This window comes from Antechinus flavipes, chromosome 1 (genome assembly GCF_016432865.1).
Source record: "Antechinus flavipes isolate AdamAnt ecotype Samford, QLD, Australia chromosome 1, AdamAnt_v2, whole genome shotgun sequence".
In the NCBI taxonomy this organism is placed as follows: Eukaryota; Metazoa; Chordata; class Mammalia; order Dasyuromorphia; family Dasyuridae; genus Antechinus; species Antechinus flavipes.
This window is the reverse complement of record NC_067398.1, coordinates 714,721,669-714,734,953: the sequence shown is the minus strand read 5'-3', so window position 1 is coordinate 714,734,953 and position 13,285 is coordinate 714,721,669. Positions and strand designations below refer to the sequence as shown.

The 13,285-nt window shown below is 43.5% G+C and overlaps 1 protein-coding gene across 2 annotated transcripts in view; it reads left to right on the top strand.

Moving 5' to 3' along the window:
• Positions 1–12,017: 12,017 nt before the first annotated feature.
• The window catches only part of ASCC2 (activating signal cointegrator 1 complex subunit 2), a 28,144-nt gene continuing 26,876 nt past the window's right edge, over positions 12,018–13,285 (top strand). For both annotated transcript variants that reach the window (XR_007949709.1, XM_051973084.1), the window contains exon 1: positions 12,018–12,175. The gene's annotated coding sequence lies outside the window, so the exon portion shown is untranslated. The remainder of the gene's footprint in view (positions 12,176–13,285) is intronic.

The window sequence follows — 13,285 nt, the reverse complement described above, 5'->3', positions numbered from 1 at the left end:
CAAGTCCCTGCTATCCCCAACCTCTGTGGATTTCAGTGCCTTCCCTCTGGTAATTATTTCTTACTTATAATGTACAGAGCTTATCTTGTAAATATATGTTTGTGGGGCAGCTAGGTAATACAGTGGATAGAGCACCAGCCCTGAAGTCAGGAGACCTGAGTTCAAATCTGACCTCAGACACTTAATGCTTCCTAGCTGGGTGACTCTGGGCAAGTCACTTAAACCCAATTACCTCAGCCAAAAAAAAAAAAAAAAAAAAATATATATATATATATATATATATATATATATATATATATATATATAATAGATAGAGATATAGATATTACATATATATTATATATATGTATATTTAAATATCTATATCTATATCTATCTATCTCTCTCTATATATATATATTTGTGTGTTTTCTCCCCACTTGATCGTGAGCTCCTTAAGGGAGGGACTATATTTTGCCTCTATTTATACCTCCAGAGTTTAGCACAGGGCCTAACACATAGTTGGTACTTAATAAATATTTATTGGTTGATTGATTACCTGGAAAATATCCAGAGGAGAAGAGAACAATGGAGGACCTCAAGTCTATCCTACTTAGGGATCAACTCAAGGAAACGGGAATGATTCATTAGGAGAAGACTCATGACTACTATCTTCAAAAATGTGAAGTACCATCACGTAGAAGAGTACAATGGGGCACTAACCATTGAGGGCTCAGCCCTTGAGAAAGAGCACGCACAAAGTGCTTATGGGAGGCAATCCTCCGAGTGGACTTTGCTTCAGGGATTCTTTGACTATTTCTGATCCGATTACGGCCGGCCTTTGTGATTGGCTGCTGAGCCAGATCTGGGTGGGTTCCATGCAGTAACTCAGCTTTTCCTCCCTGGCTACATCAGAAGAAGGGGCAAAAACTGCTGGAAGCTTCCAGATAGGTATCAGCAGCCTCCTTCCTCTCCCTCCCACTGATGGATCTAAAGAAGGTAGGCGTACATGGCCCCGTTGTTACCGCTCTTCCTGGTATATTTAATCTCGGAACTAACCTTTCCAGAGGGATCAGAGATGGAACAGAGAAAATGAGCTTTGTCACCTTATGAGTCACCTTTGACACCTTATGTCTCACCTTTGTGAGCTCTGACAATTGGAGTCCGGCGGGAGTCTACATGAAGACGGTCCTTGGAGCAATTAGCCTCGGCCCAGCAACGGATCTGCACTGAGATGTGGGCATCTTCTCCATCAGGCCGTGTTCTGTTTAGATGGGAACCTAGTGGGGCGATGGCTTTATAGAAGCCACCTTCAGTTTCAGATCTTTGTCCCCAAAGGCTGAGGCAATATAGAAGAAGGAGATTTGGACCGAGAGTAGTTCTGTGAGGGGGCCAAATATGAATGATGTTGTAAAAATAAAAGCATCTAGATTATACTTAGAGACAGACAGAAAGAGAGAGAGAGAGAGAGAGAGAGAGAGAGAGAGAGAGAGAGAGGAGAAAGAGAGAGAGAGAGAAATGGCCTTCACATGTTATCAAGAGATGCACATGCAAGGCGATGTTGGGATAGAGGTACAGATGGGATGGTGATGAGAGAAGGGATGAGGGGAGGCCTTATTAAATAAATACAATCTCCCACTAGTAAGCAACTGAAAGCATATGTTCTGGGGACACGTTCACAGATCAAAGAATTCATAGGGAAATTCACAGGGCATCCAAAGAAATCAGCTTCTTTTCCCTTCACTCTGGATTGTCTCATCTCTCTCAAGAACTTTACCTTATCTAGTCTAGGAGATACAACTTATGTCTTTGTATTCCAAGAGCCAAGCACTGTGCCTGGCAACTAGAAGGAGTTTAATAAATGTTTATTGATTAGCTAATTTTCCTGCAACTAACTTGTCTTGTGACCTTGGGCAAATCAGGGGGTTAATTTCATTTTTCCAAGCGAACCAAGAAAGAAAATTCATTGCTTGCAAGAGACCTGTAGATCTTTGAGAAACAAGCCAAGTAATCTTCCATTCAAAGACACCTCACATCCGGAAGGGCAGCTTGTTGTAGAGATAGAGGGCTGGGCCTGCAGTCAGTTCTGATGGATGTGGCTGTGACTGAGGCCTTGTGATGAGGAGAGCCAACTTCACCCAAAGAGAGGACTGTGGGAATTGAGTGTGGAGCACAACACAGCATTTTCACTCTTTTTGTTGTCGTTCACTTGCATTTTGTTTTCTCTCTCATGTTTTCCTTTTTGATCTGATTTTTCTTGTACAGCAAGATAATTGTATACATATATAGGATTTAACATATATTTTAACATGTTTAACATATATTGGATTACCTCCATCTAGGAGAGAGGGTGGAGGGAAGGAGGGGAAAATTTGAAACTCAAGGTTTTGTAAGGGTCAATGTTAAAAAAAAAATCATCCATGCATATGTTTTGAAAATAAAAAGCTTTAATAAAAAATAAAATAAAACATGTAATATTGCATTTTAAAATTAGGTCAATCTGTGGCCACCAGAGATCCTTATGTCCTTATGAAAGCCTATAGTGGGTCCTATTTTTGAGTTTTACACCACTCTACTAATAGAATTGAATATTGAGGAAGGCTTAGGAAAACAAAGGGTAGAGTGGGATGGGAACAGAATTTCAAAATGATGGTGGGAAATGTTCAGTGTCTCAGGGGAAAGAAAATATCTGAAGCTGAAAGAGCACGAGACTGGAAGTCGAAAGACTTGAATTCAAATCTGCTTCTAATTAGTCACCTTACTAACCATAACATCGTAAATTTGCTATTTCACCTGAAACCAGCTTAACAATTCTTTTCAGTACTTCAATGCTATGTTACTTGGTGCGTATAGATCGTGTTATCTTATTATCTAGGGTGTCTTTGAGTACAGTGTAATTTCCCCACTAAGCTTTTAACTATAAGCATTTTTACTGTTGCTTTCTGGGAGTCCATAAGGGTCAGCTTTGCGACTTTGAATTTTCCTTGGGTGTAATACATTTTGCTCTTACCTCTCCTTTAAAAAAAAAAAAAAGTAATCGACATGGTTTTCAGCTGGCCAGATGTGGAGGCAAGCCCCCGTCCTGCTCCTGCCTCCCTGGATTATTTGGGTTCTGTCCCACATACTTTCTGGTCTGTCAAATGACAGTTTGGGAGAGGAACGCCTCCTTATTCCCTTGGTGGGGATGATGTCTCTCTAATTTATATTTAGGGAGTTTTGTTACAACTAATGATAGGATTTGGGGGGATGAGCTCTGCCTTTGGGGCTACCTGAGACATGAGTCATGAAAGAGAAGCAGAAAAAGGGAAGAGGGCCTACGCTGTGTCTCTCGCTGGAGCTACTTGGAGGGGGAGGCGGGAAGACGATGTTGCCATCGATAATCACACGTTACATGTCCACGAAGCTTTATGGTTTATAAGGTGCTTACAGCATAGATGTGGTTCCAAAAGCTAAAATTGTGGAGCAGTAGCTAGATCACAGACTCTGGAGTCAAGAGAAACTGAGTTCAAATCCAGCATCAGACACATCAGTCACTGAACACCAATTGCCTCCTCTGCCCCACCCAAAAGCTGAATCATGTGTGATGGAATGGAAAGAAAACCGGCTCCAAAATGTGTCAAAGGAACTAGGTCCTGATCCTGCCTCTGTCATGTTCTACTTGTTTCACCTTGGAAAAGGCCTCAGTTTCCTTATCTGTAAAATGAGACAGTGAACTAGATTCCCTCTAAGGTTCCTTCCAACCATAATCTGTAATCGTAGGATGGTTTGTTTTTTCCTCTTGCCGGGTTCTGTGTGTGTGTGTGTGGAAAGGAGGGGATTGCTCGATTTCTCTTGATGTTTCCGAGCTTCCAGTGGAGTCCACGGTGGGCCCTCAGTTATCTCTTGCTCCGATCGTGGCACTGACCCATCCTCCATTTCACTCATCCTTTCTTTAAGGACCTCTTTTATTGCTCTTCTCTATAATTCCTCGTTTCTACTGTGTTGTAGCCTGTTTATACCCACCCTACACCTCTCCCCATCAGTTCTTCAGAGACTGTTGTGACAAAATACTAGTGTGATTTGTCTTTTCCTTCTCTAGATCATTTTACAAATGAGGAAACTGAGGCAAATCAGGTGAAGTGACTTGCCCAGGCTCATACAGCTAGGAAGTATCTGAGGTCAGAGTTGAAATGGGGAAGATGAGTCTTCCTGGCTCCAGGGCAGGCGCTCTATTCTCACTGCGCCATGTTGCCGCCCATAGCATGCCTGCACCATTCCAGAATTTCTCCCCTGCACCCTCCAGCATGTGGCCCAGGTGCAACGTCTGTTACATTTGGCAAAAAGAATCATATGAAGGGAAAAGGAAGTGAGCCAGTTATGCAGTGAGAGTGGGGGATAAAGGATGGTTTGCTGGCCAGCTACTCTGACATCTATGGTATATTAATAAGATGAAAGGAAGGTCTTTAGCATACTGGAAGGACTGCTTAAAGGGAGTTCATGGGAGGACCAGACAAGCCATTGAGGATAGAAGCATCGATGATTATGAATGACATCACTGGAAGATGAGAGAATACAAACACACTGCAGGCCAATGTATTGATTATACTGCTTTAGTCATTGAAAGAATGCCTCGGGGCAGCTAGGTGGCCACCAGCCCTGAAGTCAGGAGGACTGGAGTTCAAATCTGACCTCAGACACTTAACTCTTCCTAGCCTTGTGACCCTGGGCAAGTCACTTAACTCCAATTTCCTCAGCATAAAAGGAAGAAAGGAAGGAAAAAGGAAGGAAGGAATGGAGGAAGGGAGAGAGCGAGGGAGGGAGGGAGGGAAAGTGGGAGGGAGGGAGAGAGGGAAGTAGGAAGGAAGGAAAGACTTCTTGCAATAATTCCAGAGCTCTCTCCCTTTGTTCTTTGCAGGCTCTAAGGGGGTGAGGGGGGACCTATAAGGTCAGCCTTAAAGAAAACCAATTCAGTCAAGCTGCAATTCATTTTAAAAACTATACATTCCCAGGGCAGATTCCCCACAGGGGAACTTCCTACTGAAACTGCTGTATTCCATCGCAACCCAGTCCCATTCATCAATACCTTTGAGCACCTACTATGTGCTAGGCACTGTGCTGAGCACCGGGAATATAATTAATAAAAAGATAGTCCTTTTCCTCAGAACACTTACAGTCTAACTGGGGGGAGACAGGACACAAAGGAGGCTGGAAAGGATAGGGAGAAATAACCATGAAGAGCAGCAAATGCTCATAAATCATAAAGATGGCTGCTGTTTCTCTAGCCCTCCTTCCTTGTTCTACTTTTTAGTCCCTCAACTACAGCTTCCTTGTTGTGCTCCAGCCTTTGAATCCAGATCTGAACACTCTCCTGTCTAGTATGTGTAGACCACGTACAAGTGAGTATAAAGTATGGCTCAAACCTTATGTGGCATTACAAGCTCTAGAGCTGGAAGGGACCTTCAAGGCCAACTTTTTGATTTTGCAGATGAGGAAACTGAGGCTCAGACTTTGTGACTTGTCTAAGGTAACAAAAGGAGTGGGAGACTAAGGTAGGATTTTTAGGTAGGGTGTTTGTAATACCTCAGTTTCCCTGCCCCAATTTCCCTGAATTGTAATACCTCAGTTTCCCTGATTTGTAATACCTCAGCTTCCCTGAATTATTATGCTATACCCTAAATAAAATATTAGGGCCACACTCTCTCCTCCCCCCGCATTTTCCTTACCCCATTAAGCTTTGGTGACTCTCATATTCCAATGAGTCATAAAACTCCATCCAGCTGGCTTATCTTAAATGCCTGAGTAGTGCTCACTATCTCTTGCCCCAGACTCTCTGTCTCTTGCTCTGGACCTTCTTGATCCCCAACCTGTCAGAATTAAAAAGTTATGGTCCTTTCTGAAGTTATAACTTACCTAGCATTCTCCCCCGCCTCCCCCACCTTGCCTTTATTTCCTTTATAGCTGGAGCCCTATAAAAGGTCTGTGTTTAATTGCTAATGGTTGGACATCTTTAGGCCAAGAATCCCATCTGACCAGCTAGCCTAAATTGTTCACTATTAAAACATTAAAAACTTAATGTCTGTCTTGCCTCGGTTTCTTCGGCATTACACATTCAGGGAAGATTAATACTTCTGGTGTGAAGGCTGTCATAGATGACTGGGATAGAAGGCTTCAACGGATTTGAATGTAGCCCAGCAGTTAAAAGCTACCAGCAAGGAGATTAAAATGAGATCAAGGGAACTCCCTAGGGGTCTCATGAGCTTGCTGTCAGAGTTTTAGGGCAGACTTTATATCCTCCTGTCCTAAAGGAACCATGGCTGGCTTCCAGGTCAATCCCCTTGGGAGCATTTTGAATCCTCCCTGATGTTCTGCTGGGCACATGACAATGTTCTCTTTTGTTTTGTTTTATTTTGTTTTGTATTTCTTTTCTGTTTTTTTTTTTTTTCAATAAAATAAATTAAGAAATCCACCTGGGAGCAAAGTTCACTTAAGCTGTCCCAGTTCTGCTCCATAATTTCTCTCCTAACACTGGACTGGTGTTACAGAAATGTTAGGGGTAACTTAAGCCTCCCTTTTCCAGCAATACCTTAGCTCATAACAGATGGGAAGTGCTCAAGAGAGTATTTTCCTCTGATGAGGTAAAAGTGGGAGTTACCCAAAGGATCATGTGGGCACACAAGGCACAGATCCTAGGATCCTGAATCTGGATCTGGAGGAGACTAGCCCAGGATCACACAGGTAAGAAGCATCCAAGGAATAATTTGAAACCAGGGCCAGTCCTCTATCTCTGCAAAATACAGTCTTCAAAATGTGAGATCTCTTTGAAAGGACAAATGCTTGGCTTGCTGTCGAAGACCTACAGGCCTTCCAATGAATGAGATTATATTGAGGGAAAGAGGAGTATCAAAGAAGAGATGGAACAACACTTTGGGGTGGGCAGAGCAGTTCTAATTTGATCCAGAGAAAACAGAGCTACCCAGCTCTTAATTCTCTACCAAGGAGAATAATCTTTGGACTGGAATGGATTGAGCCCAGATAACTAATAGAGAATTGATTCCTAAGGAAGATAATGAGAGAGAAGGGAAGCCAAATGCTAAAACGTATGGGGTTATTAAAAAGCTAATAAGCATCCAAAAAAGGAAATAGTGATCCAAGAATCAACAAGGCCTTCTCAAGAACAGGACATGCTAAAGTAACTTGAAAGCTTATTTTCAGTAGTATTACTAGATTGGTAGACCAGAAAAAGTTGGAGATAGAATCTCCATAGATTTTTAGGGAACCATAAAATTATAGTTCTCATGCTACTCTTGTGAAAGAGGTGGAGAAAGGTGGGTGAGTGGATAGACTAATTAAGTGGATCTGAAGCTGGTAGTCCCAAAGGTAGGCACTAGTGGGTCAATTTCAACTTGGAAGGAATTCTTCAAAGCTTTAGGGAGCTTGGCCCTATGCAATTTTTATCAATAACTTGGATAAAGGCATGATGAAGTATGGGGGCACAGAAGTGCTAATCTCCCAAAATATATCAGGGGTCCAGGACTCTTCCTTTATAATCCACCAAATGTTGAGGAATGGGGGTTGGAGTCCAAAAAAGTATTGTTATTTAGGGCTGCAATTGTGACAAGTCTTAAAAGAATTTGTACGCTTAGACCATTTCCAAACCAAGAGGCAAAGATTTTATTATTATGCCATTGACTGGCAGATTTAGATTTCAAGAGGAAGTTTTAGCAATTAACTAAGGGAAAGAGGCTAAGTTCCCTAGTGGAACTCACCATTATGATGCTTAGGAAGTAGGCTAAAAGGAGTTAGCCATTGTGATGCTTTTTAAGTGGTGGAGTTAGCTATAACTAGGAGAAAGATGTCACAAGGCAGACAAAATCCCTAGAGAACTTTCTGCCATAAGGCAGGCAGATTTAAGGAACCAACAAAAAATGGGGGACAGGTAGGTTTTTCATAGAAGAAATGTAACTTGGAAGGTTGACATTATAGCCTGGCCTTCTTTTTATTTATTTATTTATTATTTTAAATAACTTTTTATTGATAGAACCCATGCCAGGGTAATTTTTTATAGCATTATCCCTTACACTCACTTCTGTTCCGATTTTTCCCCTACCTCCCTCCACTCCCTCCCCCAGATTAGCCTGGCCTTCTGATGGGTACAGTAACAGTGGGATCATGATAATTTTGTCAATTCAAGGAATTGGCTAGAAATTGCAATAAAGATCCACCTTAGGACAATAAAAGGCCTACTTAATATTAAAAGGTTGAGATAATCAGTGCTCCTCCTTGCTTATTTCCGGGTGTAGCTTGAACAATAAAATTCAGCTCTGACCCTAACATGCCACTCCCTATGATCTGCCTGATTACAAAGGACCTGGGATCCTTATTCACCCTTATCAGGCACAAATGGCATGCTTTTCCACTATGGATGGCCATAAAGTTGAGCAGGATCATAGATTTTACTGATGAGGAAACGGAAGCTTAGATTTAGTGACTTCCCAAGGTCACACAAATAGCAAGTAGGATTTGAAACTGTCTTCTGTATCCCAAGTCCACATAGGATAGCCTGAAAGAGCTGGGAATTAAAAAGATCTTGACAATATAGAACACTTAGACTTAAATAAGCTGAAGTAGAATAGAAGTCAATGTAAAGTCTGACTTGGGTTCAAAAAATCAATTTCACAAGTACAAGATGGAAGAGCTATCGTCTGACAACATGGCTTGTCTGAAATTAGCAGTATGATATGGCAGCCAAGAAAGTTAATAGACTATGTTTAACAAAAAAACAGGTTGGCATAGAGTCAGCTTCAAAATCAGTTCAAGTCCTGTCTCTCACTCACATGGACTCTGTGATCCTGGGCAAGTTACTTTTTAAAAAAATGTTTTATTGTATTTATTTAAATTTTTTCCATTATATTCAAAACAAAAACAATTTTTACATTTGTTTTTAAAGTTTTTGAGTTCTAGATTTTCTCCCCTAAACCCACCCACTTAAGAAACCCCTTGTGAAGTTACACAAAACATTTCCATAAAAGTGGAGTTGTGGGAAAAAAAAGATCTCCCACCCTAATGAAAATTAAAACCCTCAAGAAAAAATTAAGTTTAAAAAAAGAGAGAGAGAATGTTTTAACCTGTATTAACATACAATCTTCCTTCTCTGAGTATGGATAGGATCTTTCATCGTAAATCCTTCAGAGTAGTCATAGATGATTGTACTACTGAGAAGAGCAAAGTCATTTACAACTCGTCATCCCAGAACATTGCTATTACTTTGTATATAGTACATTTCATGTTGCTTAAGTTCACAGAGGACTTTCCAATTTGTTTTTTTCCTAAGAGCATTCTGTTCATTTCCCACAGAACAATAATATTCCATCATAAACACACTATAGGCCATTCCCCAATTAATGGGCATCCCCTCAATTTCCAGTTTTTCTCTGGGCAAGATACTTAAGCCTATTAGTCTTCTAGGAAACTCTCCAAGATGATCAATTGGAGGGAAACTAATTGCTTTGGAAGAGAGAATTTCCTCCTCTGGGAGTTCTAACAATAAAGTCTCAGTTTTGTTCCTTAACTCTACAAGAAGTAGAATGCATGGAATTAAGAGGGTGACAGGCTCTCTGTATTTATTCAGACCCCGTGTAGGCTAGCAAGTTCAGGCATTAGGGAGAACACTGATAAACTAAAGAATTGTCTCAAAGAGAGGAAAGCATCCAAGAATGTTGAAGAGCTTTGAGACAATGCCATTGGAAGGTGTCTGGTTTGGAGGACAAAAAAGCCTTAGGGAGGACACTCTAGATATCTTTAAATACTTAAAGAGTTGTTTCCTAGGAAAGGGATTTGGAGTCATTCTGCTTGTTGTCAGAGGACAGAATTGGAAGCAATAGTTGAGAGATGTAAGAGAGCAAATATAGGTTTAATAGGATTACCAACTTCCCTACAAATACCTATGACTGGATTTGCCTCAAGAGCACAAGTCAAGGGTTGATTGCCTCTAGAGTGGGGATTTTTGGTCCACTATAAGCTGAACTAGATGAACTTTGTGGTCTTTTTCAGTTTGGAGATCTTGTGAAATTAAAAGCATTCTCCAAAAACAATAGCTTTTTAGTTTTCAAAATACATACAAAGGTAGTTTTCAATATCCACCCTTGCAGAATCTTGTGTTCCAAATTATTCTCCCTCCCTCCCTCCCACCTCCAACATAGGTTACACATATGCAATTCTTCCAAATATATTTCCATATATATCATGCTGTGCAAAAAAAATCAGATCAAAAATGGGAAAATAAGAAAAAAAAACAAGCAATCAAATAACAACAAAGGTGAAATTCCACATTCAGTCTCCATAGTCCTCTCTGGATGCAGATGGTTTTTTCCATCACAAGTCTATTAGAATTGCCTTGAATCACTTCATTGTGGAAAAGAGCCAGTCCATCACAGTTAATCATCACATAATCTTGCTGTATACAATGTTTTCTTGGTTACACTCACTTTACTTTGTATCAGTTCCTATAAGTCTTTCCAGCCTTTCCTATTCACCACTTCTTATAGAACAATATTTCATTACATTCATAGACCATAACTTATTCAGCCATCCCCCAACTGATGGGCATTCCCTCAGTTTCCAGTTCACTGCCATTAAAAAAAAAAAAAAAAGCCTCTATATACATTTTTGCATATGTAGGTTCTTTTCCCTTATTATTTCTTTGAGATACAGACCCCAATAGGGATACTGCTGGATTAAAGGGGATGTAAAGTTTATAGTTTTGGGGCATGGTTCTAAATTGCTCTCCAGAAAGGTTGCATTGGTTCACACCTCTACCAAAAAATTTTGTGTCCTAGTTTTCCCATGTCCCCTCCAACATTTATCATTATCTTTTCCTGCCATTTTAGCCAATTTGAGAGGTGTGATGTGGTACCTCAGAGTTTGTCTTATTTTGCATTTCTCTAATCAATAGTGATTATTGCATTTTTCTTATGATTAGAAATGACTCATTTTTTCATCTGAAATTTGTTTATATCCTCTGACCATTTATCAATTCCTACAAATTTGAGTCAATTCATTATATATTTTAGAAATGAGGCCTTTATCAGAAATATTGGTTGTAAATTGTTTTTCTCCAGTTTTCTAGGAAGCATTCTTTTATGAACATTAATCACCAAAGGCTTGAAGCCTGCCAGTGCCTGGCAATCAATCAACATTTATGAAGCATCTATTATGTGCCAGGCACTGTGAGGAGGACTGGGGATACAAAAAGAGCGTCCTTGTCCTCAAGGATCTCCCTCCTTGATCTAATGGGATCTAATGATCGATCTAATGGGAGAGACAACCTGCAAGCATAGACAAAGTTAAGTTCTATACAGGATAAATAGGAAATAATTAGCCGAGAGAAGGCACCAGAATTGGGCAGCCTGGGTGCATAATAAATGCTTCACTGGACTTGGATGGAGGAAGAAAGAAGTTGGAAGGGTTCCACAATCCAGAAGCGGACCAGGGAGTTTTAGGAGATAGTGAGCACTTCATCTCTCTAGGTCTTTAGGTCGACTGGGGAGACCATTTGTCCACTCAGGGGCCACAGGGTCTCATCTGGATAGCCTCCAGGGCCCTTCCCATTGCCGGATTCGGGGAGGGTCTCCAGCTAGGGTCTATTGGGGGCCCTTCTCTCGAACGAAGTCTACCCCCTCCTCAGATATAAACGGTCACTGGTGACCAGCCCCTTCCCATCCTGAAGCCTCTTTCCTGAGGAATAACGTGCCGGCTCTGTCCAGTACAATTCCAATCACTGGGCTCCATGAGACACAGAGTTCTACCGCCTGGAGGTAAAACTTCTTTTCTGGAAAACCGAAGGCCTGAGAAAACTCCGCTGTAGGTGTGTGCACACCCCGCCCCCCACTCTGCAAATGCGCATGCTCAATTTCCGTTCCAGGGATGGGCGCCAGGAGTTATGAGTCAGGGGGCGTGGTCCAAACGGTCAGGCACGTGGCAGGGGGCGGGGCTCTTAGGAGTTGTGAGGCGGGGGCGGGGCCTGAAGTCCAGGAGAGGGAAGGGAAGGAAGCAGTCCCCGGAGGGGGCGGGGCTTCCGGAACTCTTCCTGTCTGCACCTGCGCCGTAGCTCCGTGACCCCGGAAATGGCGGCTCTGCCCTAAGCTGTCACACCTTAAGACCGGCAACCGGCGCCGGGAGCATCAGCGGGAGCGGGAGGCAATCTCGGCCACTTCAGGGGGTGGGTAAATGAAAGGGGAAGAGAGAAAGGAGAACCACAGCCGGGGGAGGGGTAGAGAGAAGGACTAGAGTGGAGAGAGAGACGGAGGGATGGCTCAAGGGAGAGGAGATAGACTGGAGCGGGATGGGGGAGAAAGGGAGGGGGGGTGGAACAGAGCGGGGGAGAGGGGAACGGGGACGGAGCGGCGGAGAGGGGAGGGGGGTCTGGTGGAAGGGAAGAGGGGAGAGGGATAGGATGGAACGGGGGGAAGGGAAGAGGATGGAACGGAGTGGGGAGAAAGGGAGGGGGGATGGTTAGAACGGAGTGAAAGAGGGGAAGGGGTTCGAACTGAAAGGGGAGAGAGAGGGAAGAGGATAGAATAGACTGGAGGGAGATAGAATGGAGGCGGAGGGGAATAGAAGAGAGGGGAGGGGATCAAACTGAATGGGGGAGCGGGGAGGGGGACAGAACGGAGCGGAACAGGGGGACAGAGCAGCGCGAGCGCTGACGGAACGGACTCGGAGGGGGAGGGGGGTTGGGATGGAGTGGGAGAGAGCGAGAAGAAGGGGACAGAAGAGCTGAGGGGGAGAGGGAGGAAGAGGAGAAAGGTGAATGGGTGGGATGGAGGGCGGGGATGGGAGGCACATGCAATGGACTGGAGGAAGGGAAGGGGGACAATGCAGAGCATGGAGGAGCAGGGACGGGAGGGAGGTTGGGGGCAGATGGAGGAGCTGGGGCTTCCCCCACCGCTTCACTCCTGCCCCCAGCTCATTGACTCTCAGAGCTCCCATTCCTCAGTCGGCGTCCACCCGCAGCCTAACATGAGGGAGTCGGGCTTGTACCATCACGGAGGGGAGACTTTGGGCGGGTCCCGGTGCCCGGTCCCCGGGTTCTCACTGTGTACCGCGGTGTTCTCTGAAGTTGAAGCCCCAGTCTGTCTCCTCGACCTTGACCCCGAGTCTGCCCGTGACCTAAGTCACGAGGCGTGGTCAGCAGAGCGCTTGGGTCTCCCTTAAGGCGCTCCCAAAGGGAGGGGAGTTTCTGTGGTTCCCTTGGGCCAGGTTGGCCCGCCAGTTGTTCCCGGAAGCTTGTTGCCCTCTCCTGCCTGGCAGGGCGCCCCCCATACCCACA